At 46.3% G+C, this 9,109-nt stretch overlaps 1 non-coding gene and 1 pseudogene across 1 annotated transcript; both read right to left on the minus strand.

Annotated features, from left to right (window-relative positions):
* Nucleotides 1-3,893: 3,893 nt before the first annotated feature.
* LOC139448382 (uncharacterized) lies at nt 3,894-6,109 on the minus strand (annotated as a pseudogene).
* A 116-nt stretch (nt 6,110-6,225) lies between these two features.
* Trnai-uau (transfer RNA isoleucine (anticodon UAU)) lies at nt 6,226-6,335 on the minus strand. The gene is made up of 2 exons: nt 6,298-6,335; nt 6,226-6,261 (listed from the first exon to the last, which is right to left on the minus strand). It is a non-coding gene; the product is annotated as a tRNA-Ile (tRNA).
* Nucleotides 6,336-9,109: the final 2,774 nt, after the last annotated feature.

A 9,109-nucleotide genomic window follows, 5' to 3' on the forward strand; every position in this document is an offset into this window, starting at 1 on the left:
GTTTTTGCGTCGTCATGGCCCAGGCATTACCTTTCAACATGACAACGTGAATGTCATCCCCTGGCCGGCCGGATCGCTCCCCTGATCGCTCACCAATCGAGCACAAGTTGGATGAGATGGATCGGCGCCTTCGACGTCAACCACGTGTTCCACAGACACTCCAGGAACTTCGAAACATGCTCCAGCAGATATGGACAGATATTCCAAAGGACTTTGTGCGACGCCTGGTCCATTCCAAGAGACGAAGATGTGTTGCTTGCATCGCAACCAGAGGTGGACACACGCGCTATGGATTTGTAAATTGACATTTTGGCATGTTCTTGTTTATGAAACCACGCATTTTCTTAAAGCAGTATGGCAAAATAAACCATTTGAACTCTTACACGAGTCTTTTCTGTTGCAAACCGAAATTGTTTCAGATTTGGTAAACGACATCTTTGCATTAAATCTTATTCGGTGTCACAGAAACTTTTGTGGTTCAGTATGGTTTTACACCGCTTTTAGCAATATTCCAGCAATTTCACGGCGGGGGACACCAGAAAGGGGCTTCACATATTGTACCCATGTCGGGAGTCGAACCCGGGTCTTCGGCGTGACGAGCGAACGCTTTAACCACTAGGCTACCCGACCGCCCCTGCTCAATTCAGTGAAGGACATGCTACGTACAGGACGCCTACCTGAGGCGTAACTGGTTACCCCATAGACGTCTGTCTGGCCAAACATTGCGGAATCGTTTAAGAGCTGCTGGAATGAGGGACCGAAGAGTCGTCAAACGCCCCCTACTGGTACAACGTCATCGGAAACTACGATTGCAATGGTGTTTGGCACACCAAGGGTTGAACCTCAGAACATGGAGACGTATCAATTGGTCAGATGAAAGCAGGTTTCAGCTGCATGTGAATGATGGCTGAACGAGAAAGTGGAGGCACCAAGGTACAGCATACACCCCCGAGAACATTGAACTAACTGTTCCGTTTGGTGGTGGCTCCGTGATGATATGGGGGTTGCATATCCCACGATTGCAAGCTACACCTTGTGGCTATGCGGGGCAATCTCAATGGTGAACGTTACATCCGGGAAGTTCTGCGCGGTTTTTGAATATGCTGACGCATTCAATTTATGTGTTTGATTTCCCTTATAATTTATTGTCGAATAAGGTTATATGTAAAATGGATATTTCTAACGTTGTTTAGGTGTGTCTTTAAACACTGTTTTAAGGCATTTTGGACAAAAGTTGTTATTTTTGTTGTATAGCAAATTACCGTAATTATCTTAAAATGAGGACACTTTTTGTTAAACACATGATATTATATGCTAGCGACCAGGTTATCATTTGTGTTTGCATTTCCTACAGCCTTTTACCCTTTATGAGAACCTCCATCTACAGAATAAACACCTTCAAATCTGATGACACTTGTACCATCATTTCTTGAATGGAAGAGGTTCGGGGTTATCTGACTTGTAGCTCGCAAGGTTGATACAAGTACAGCAGTGCTATACTTAGAGGATGTTGTGGAAAAAACAGTACCGGTGTTTGGGCAACCATATCTCAATTAAAATTTCATTCTGGCTCAAAATTGTTTGTTCTCAGACGATTGCTCATTACAAACAATGCTTTCTCCAACTTCACGTTGTCCATTTTATCATGTTCGTGATTCTTATTTACTATACAGAGTTTCTGGGGGTGCTTAACATTTTGTGTGTATATGTAATGTACTTACTTTCGTCCTTTTGGAGAACCTGTATACTCCTTCTTGCACTTTGGACATGTCGGTCCCCATTTTAAAGCCGTTCTTGAAATCTTGAAAGTTATTCTGCATTCTTATTGTGGTTATTTAAAGTGGCCTTCTCTTCAGAACGACATTGGCTTCCTTGTAATAGCCAGACTTACCCTTTCTTCTGGACATCTCCCCAAAATGGTAAAACGTAAGTTCTTTCTCACCAACTGTTGGCTGAAACAATAACAAAAACAAAATTTCATCTTCGGTATTAAAATGCATAAAATATTCAGTTTGCTGTTATATAAAGGGAAATAACACTCCAAGTTTGAAATATGGATGGTTATCCCGTGATATGCCAAGGAGAGGCACGGGCCACCGAGCCGTGGATGCCCGTGCCTATAATAAAAACAGAAGATGAGATTGGGTTAAATGGCCGAGGGTATGCAGGTACTAGTGGGCTACTTAGCTGCTAATTGTGTATACCAAAATGCTACCGTGGCCAACGGCGATTGCAGCTAGCGCTGCTGGCCTGAGACTGCTAATAGACCCAGGTAGCCGGCCAAAGCAGATCCCACTGCCTGGCCCCATTAGCAAAACCATTATGTGGCTCCCGCCGCGGACCCAACTGTCAGCTACCGCTTGACAAGACGACTTCCGCCGCCGGGCCCATATACGTGGCTATTGTTTGCCCCAACGTATGTTATTTACCGATTCCCCGGCTGAAAAGTCGGGAAAGACAAGGTTCCCACTGAGAAGCAGGTAACCCCGGAAAGGTTCCCGCTGAAAAGCAGGTAGCCTTAAGCACGAGTATTAATTTGGAAGCAAGTTCATTTGTTACTAGCAGTGTAGCCCACAAGAACCCCGCCACAAAGCACCAGAGTGCTACCCCACACCCACGGCCACGCGATACGCGGAGATAGCATTGTTGCCCGGCTTGCCTATGTACTGAAAGGAAACACTAACCTGTGGAGATAATATCCTTACTGGCGCAAAACAAGCGCCAGGGCATGCAACAAATTGTCCGTAAACACACACAGTCCTTTGTCACTGAGGTGGACGCCCTCCCAGGCGTACCATGTCTTGTCTGATGCCAGGATCTGGGGATGTGGCACCATTGTACCGCCGAGCTCTTTGACTCGGTTGGCCAGTCGGCGGTTGATATTCTTCCGCATCCCCTCGATCTTTAGTGGGTCCCTGGCATCGTGCCGGTAGCGCCTGGGCAGCATTGATGATACGATGATCTTGGTGTCAGGAAGCTGGAGTTGTATCCGAAGGATTGATGCCACCATGTCAAGGTAGAGTTGGAGCCCAGGTGAATGATGAGGGCTCTGGGGCTGCGCCGTGTCGCCTTGACCTGTGCATCTAGAATGGTGTCCAGCTCCTTCCACCTCATCCCCCCTCGTGCCAGCCATAGCATCCTCGGTTGGTTCGGACTGGTGCCCTTCAGGAGCAAGTACTGCCGTGGCCTGGCCATGTAGCTGGATCCCACCATCCAAACTGATCCAGCGGGACTGGCCACACCTCTTGTAGCTGGTGTGCGGACCGGAACTGGTGCAAGGCATTGATGCCTGTTTGGTAAGTGGCCCATGTATTTGTAGACAGAGATTGTTGTAGGAGTCTGCCGGCTTCCTGCCTCAGATCAGCCATATGTTGCACGGGATAGGTGTTGGGTTCTGGTCCGCGGCTGGTGCTGCCTCTCGGAAGCGTTTGAGCTGAAACCTCGAGAGAGCATCGGCATTAGTGTTAGCAGTGGAACATACATACTTTGCCTTAAACATAATATTATATCGGAGGCACTGCAGCATTAGGCGACAGAGTAGGCTCATCACTCTGGGGATCTTGGTTGACTGCTGTGTTGTCGCAGTAACAGAGGACCTTTTTGTTTGCGAGTTGCTTGCCCCAGATTTGGATGGCCAGTGTGATGGGGAACAGCTCCAGGAGCGTCAAGTCCCGTGTGGTTCCATCCGTCACCCACTGGGGTGGCCATGCGCCGTTAAACCATTTGCCTTGCATGTAGGCCCCAAAGCCGGCGCCACCCGCTGCGTCTGAAAACAGCTGGAGGAAATCGCTGTCCACCCACAGTTGGTCCTGAAACACTGAAATGCCGTTATAACTCGTAAGAAATGTTAACCACATTTGTAGGTCTTCCTTGACCCAGCTGGTAATCCTAATGTGGTGAAATGGTTGCTTACCTTTGCTAAGCAGATCGATTAGCCTGCGGCTGAATGCCCTTGCCATTGGTATAGCCCTGCACATAAAGTTAAGCTTGCCTATGAGGGACTGAAGGGCCCTTTTTGTGACCTTTATGTTACCTGTTGACAGGATGTCTTGGATTTCCCTTGTTGCCTCCTTGATCTTGGACTCTGGGATTCTGATCTGCATTGCAATGGTGTCGATTTCCAGCCCTAGGAATGTCAGTTTGGTTGTGGGGCCTACCGTCTTGTCGTGCGCAATAGGAACCCCGAGCTGTTCTAGTGTATTCACGCATCCGTTGAGGTTGTCTGAGCAGTGGCTGGTGCCTGCTGTGCCCCCCGTTAGGAAGTCATCCAGGTAATGCATGATCTGACACTTTGGAAAATGCGATTGCATGCACCATTGCAAGAAGGTACTAAACGTTTCAAATATGGCGCAAGATATGGAGCAGCCAAATGGTAAGCATTTATCGAAATAGAACTCACCTTCGAATCTGATGCCTAGCAGCTCGAAATCGGATGGGTGGATTGGTATAATTCTAAAGGCCGACTGAATGTCAAATTTTGCTAGAAGTGCTCCCTTTCCCAGTTGTTGAACCATATGGGTAGCTTCATCAAATCTGGCGTACACGACGGAGCAGGTCTCTGTGTCTATGAAGTCATTTATAGATTTACCCCTGGGATAGGATAGATGGTGAATTAGACGGAATTCCTCCGCATGCTTACCCAGGTGCTGACCATATCCTGGCTGCTTCTTGGGCACCAGGCCTATTGGGGATACTTGGAGGTTGTCTAGGGGGGTGTCCTTGAAGGGGCCCGCCATCCTGCCAAGGTCGACTTCCTTTTGTAGTTTTTGTTTCACGTAGCCTGCCGTGTCTTGGTGCGTGGCTGATCGCAAGTTTCGTGCCAGGCGACCCGTGCGGCTTCCCTGGAACTCGAGCCTAAAGCCAAAGCTAAAACCTACCCATAAATAATTTGCATCTTTGTAATTGACCCTAGAATATTGGCGTAACCAGGGTGCCATTTCATTGAGATCCACGGGGGAAGGGGCCATTGAATTTACCTGCCTTGAAGGCTGGTTTTCTGTTAGGGAAAGGCTGATTGGGCTTGTATGGGGGTCGGTTGGACCCCATTCCCTCGAAAGCAGGTCCTAGAGCTATGGGAATGTTTGCCACACTTACCACATTTGTGAGTGTACTTACAGTTGACCCTGCTACAGCCAAATTTATTGAAATCCCAGCATACCTGACTGGCGATGTCTCCCTGTCCGTGTGTCATTGCGCCCCGTCCGCCTGATTCTGGTTGTCGTACCGGCTGTGTGACCATGTACTTCAGCCACAACTCCCCGTCGATGCTGTCCCAGCGTCGTGAGGGGTCCTTTGACATTCTGTGTCGGAATTGTTGGTCGTAGGTTGACCAGGCGTCCCCCCCGAATCGAAGTGCCGCCGTTCTTATGGTTTCCATGTAGGACAGCAACCCCTGGGTTGTGCGGACCTCGAAGTGCCTACTAACATATATACACATGAAAATGTGGAAAGCTGAAGTCCAGCTTGCCAGGGACAGGCGCTTTGGTTGCTGCTTTATTGGTTTAAAAATTACCTTACCTGAGGAGTCGTACGCCATGGTAATCGTACCGTCCTCGTGACTTCCCTCGGTGTTTGGTAGTATTGTGCCGAGGTCGACATACTCGCCACGCCAGATTTTTTCCCTTACCTGTTGTTTGACGTGCGCGTCTATTCCATCCGCACGGAAGGATAGGGAATCCCCGTATCCTGCGATGTGATTGGCTGGCCAAGCCGCGTCACCGTCGGCCTCGTTGTGAGCATCGGGGATTCTCCCTATGTTGGGCGAAATGGCGGGAGAACTAAAACCAAGCCTTACCTGTTGGTTTGCGCTAACCGGGCCGGGCGCTGAATGTTCCAGCAACTGGAGGATTTTCCCAGTTGCTCGCTTACCTGGGTAGCCGAGTTGGCAGCCTGCGCGGCATTTACAAGCTGCGCCGATAGCACGTTAATTCTGTTGCCACCTTCGATATCTCCGTAATTGGCAGACTCACCATCAGCTGTTGCCTCCTGTACAATACGTACTCCCGGGGTTTGTCTCCTGGTTGTCCTGGCCTGCTTGGCTCCCCTCACAAGCTTGTGGTTGGCGACTGATCTTCTCTTGGGAGGCATCACGAAAGGTCGAGGTGGTGAGTTGGTGTTCCACAAGCGTAAAATTGTCCCGAGGGTGAAGTTCGGGAGTAGAACGGAATAAATGCGATACGGCGAGTGCTGAAATAGATGGTATTCAAAGCGTAATCAAAGCAAGCATGCCCCGGGTGAGGCTCAAACTCACAACCTCCGCATTCCTCATCCCATGGTGTTCATGGGGAAGGTACTGACTATAAGTACGGCGCGCTAACCGATTGTGCCACCGGGGCAGCTGTATTGAAGGCGTAATCGGCGAAACGGTCGCGATTGTGTAAATGCGATACGGCGAGTGTTGGAATAGATGGTATTGAAGGCGTAATCGGCGAAACGGTCGCGACTGGGTACAAAGGAAACGTACAAAGCGAAGGCGATTAGATACAGTGACACACGTGTGTACTTGGAGAAGGGCTGTTCGCGAAGGACGGACTAACAAAGGGCGGGATGATGCTTGCGCGGGATTATTCCCCGGGCACGGTGCCGAGTGGTGGCCCGCGGTGATTGAGTTACGAGGGGTGATTGGGTTACAGACGTAATTAGCCCATGGTTTGGATACGCGCGATAAAGTCATTTAGTAGTTAGTACTAAATGTAAGAGTTTTCTTCGCGAGTTCCCAATTTGCTTATGGATTATTATTTTGACCCTTTGACTTGTTGGGCTGCATGAAGCGACACCTATCGATGAATGTATAACCTTTGCTATCATATGCCCGATGAAGAGCTGCAGACAAATTTACGTTTTTGTTGTTAATGAAACCACGACTGGAAAGGGTGAAGCTGTAGGTAAAAACACCATATTATATACAAATGAAAACTACATATACTGAACAACAAAAGTTCCTGTGACATTAAATAAGATTTAATGCAAATCTGAAATAATTTCGGTTTGCAACAGATAAAGACTCCGAGAATGGTCTCTGACTGCATTCATCAAGTGCCAACGTTGCCATAAACACCAATGGCGTTTCTGTGGACGTTAAATTGTCTTGCAACATCACGTTGACTAGATCCTGCTTCAAGCATACCAATGGCTCACGGAAGCTCATTTTCGGACAGGCGTGGCATTCCGTAATGTTGAATAATTGCATAATTTTGTTGTCTTTCTGAGTGATTGTTGTCAGCACGATGTTTAACAATGCATATGGTATCCCGTTAACGCACATGTTTTTATACCCATTCTTGGGTAATGAATGCTCAGGGCTTGCATAGAAGTCAACTTTTGCATGGAATGCATGCTTTTCTGTAGCAGTTGCGTTTTTGTGACTTGATTCCATACATGTACTACAATATTGAAAAGCAAACTTTACTTTTTTGAAAAATGCACTTAAATATTGGTGTCACAGGAACTTTTATTGTTGAGTATATGTAGGGTTTGTGTAGACAGTGAGATTGGACAATGGCGTACAGATATACGTGCATCTCAAGAAAGGCGGATCTAGTACTTTGAAAAGGAAGGGGTCCAAAATATCAAAATCCTCATAAGTTTACTGAATACAAGAAACTATTTGGTTAACAACTTACAAATAGTATATTAATTAACATTACAATTAACGTCCATTTACTTTCAACGTTCTTCAAACACAGGTTTAAATTTATTAACATATGTTCCAAGGGCAAACCTTATGTGTTCCCCAGTGACGGTGCCGTTCCGTCTGCGTCTTCACCTCGATGTCGACTTTGGGTGCCAGTAATGATGGATAGATCCCTACCTTGCCAAAGGTAAGTCATCTTATAGTCTTATATGGTGTCATATATAAGCACACAAACACACTGGGCTGGTTATTATTTATAGTTTGATTTTGTTCTTTATATAAATTTATATTAAAAGATTTATACCATCCGCTTACCTTTTCATACAGTGGTGTCAACCGCTTTGACTACCACTCCTGGCTTTGAGATCCGCCTTGTATTCAGAGGGGATTTGGCCCGTGTGGCGCACCATACATGTGGCATCTTGACGCTTCTTTTGGCGTCCCGAGTTAATTTCTTTTCTTTTTGAGCAGGAACTGTAAATGTATTAAACATAATACTGCTTTTACCACATGAATTGCTTTCAGTAATTTTTATTTCTTATGTGAAAATTGTAATCATTTATGGTTAAGTAATTGTTGCCTCCATAATTAATAGATTCTTTAAATAAATTTAATTATATAATTAAATATATTGTTTGGAATCACGGAACCATTGACATGCGTTTAGGTGGTATGACTGTTTCCTTCAACGTAAAAATTCACAATTGACATCACTACATTATTCTGTTATTTTATCCCTAACGTGTTTCCATACTATGTCTTTCTTCCTGACTTTCATTTATATTTTTACCCCCCAATTGTCATCGTCCGCGTTGAGTGGCTGATCTTTTACTCGCACATTGGGGAATATGGAGGTCGTTGCTGGTGGCTGTGTGTCTTCTTGGTCTTTTTACTTGTTTGTGTAGCCAACACGTCTGAAAGTCTGAGCTTGTACGATATGTATGTATAGTTGTGGATGTATCTCTTTAACGATATGCGTTTGTGGGTTTTATTTATTTTCATGGATGGTTAATGTCAGTCCATGGGCTGACGTTGTGTCACACATGCGGTATTTTGGAGATCCGCTCACAAAACCGAAAACGTTCTCGTATAGCCAAATTGGGCTGTTATAGCCCGAATGGTTTCCCCAACTAGTTTACGTATACGTCGATTGGGTTACTGTACTCCAATTTGTGATTATAATCGACCTCCTTTCAACCAGGGTCTATGCCAATTTGTATACATGTTATGTTTGTTCGAAAGAATCTTCCTATAGTTAACAGTCAATACTACATACACACAGAGTGATTTACGCTGGAAAGTTGTTCGAGTTCATTGGAATCGGGTAAACAAAAAAGTGATTTTATAACCATGCCGAAAAGTGAGTGGGTGAGATTGATGCGATTTTACGCCGCTTTCGGCAATATTCCAGCAATATCACGGCTGGGGTACACCAGAAATTGGTTTCACACATGTGGGGAATCTAACCCGGGCCTT

This window comes from Haliotis cracherodii, unplaced genomic scaffold, assembly GCF_022045235.1.
Source record: "Haliotis cracherodii isolate W230 unplaced genomic scaffold, xgHalCrac1.p SCAF_7, whole genome shotgun sequence".
Lineage (NCBI taxonomy): Eukaryota > Metazoa > Mollusca > Gastropoda > Lepetellida > Haliotidae > Haliotis > Haliotis cracherodii.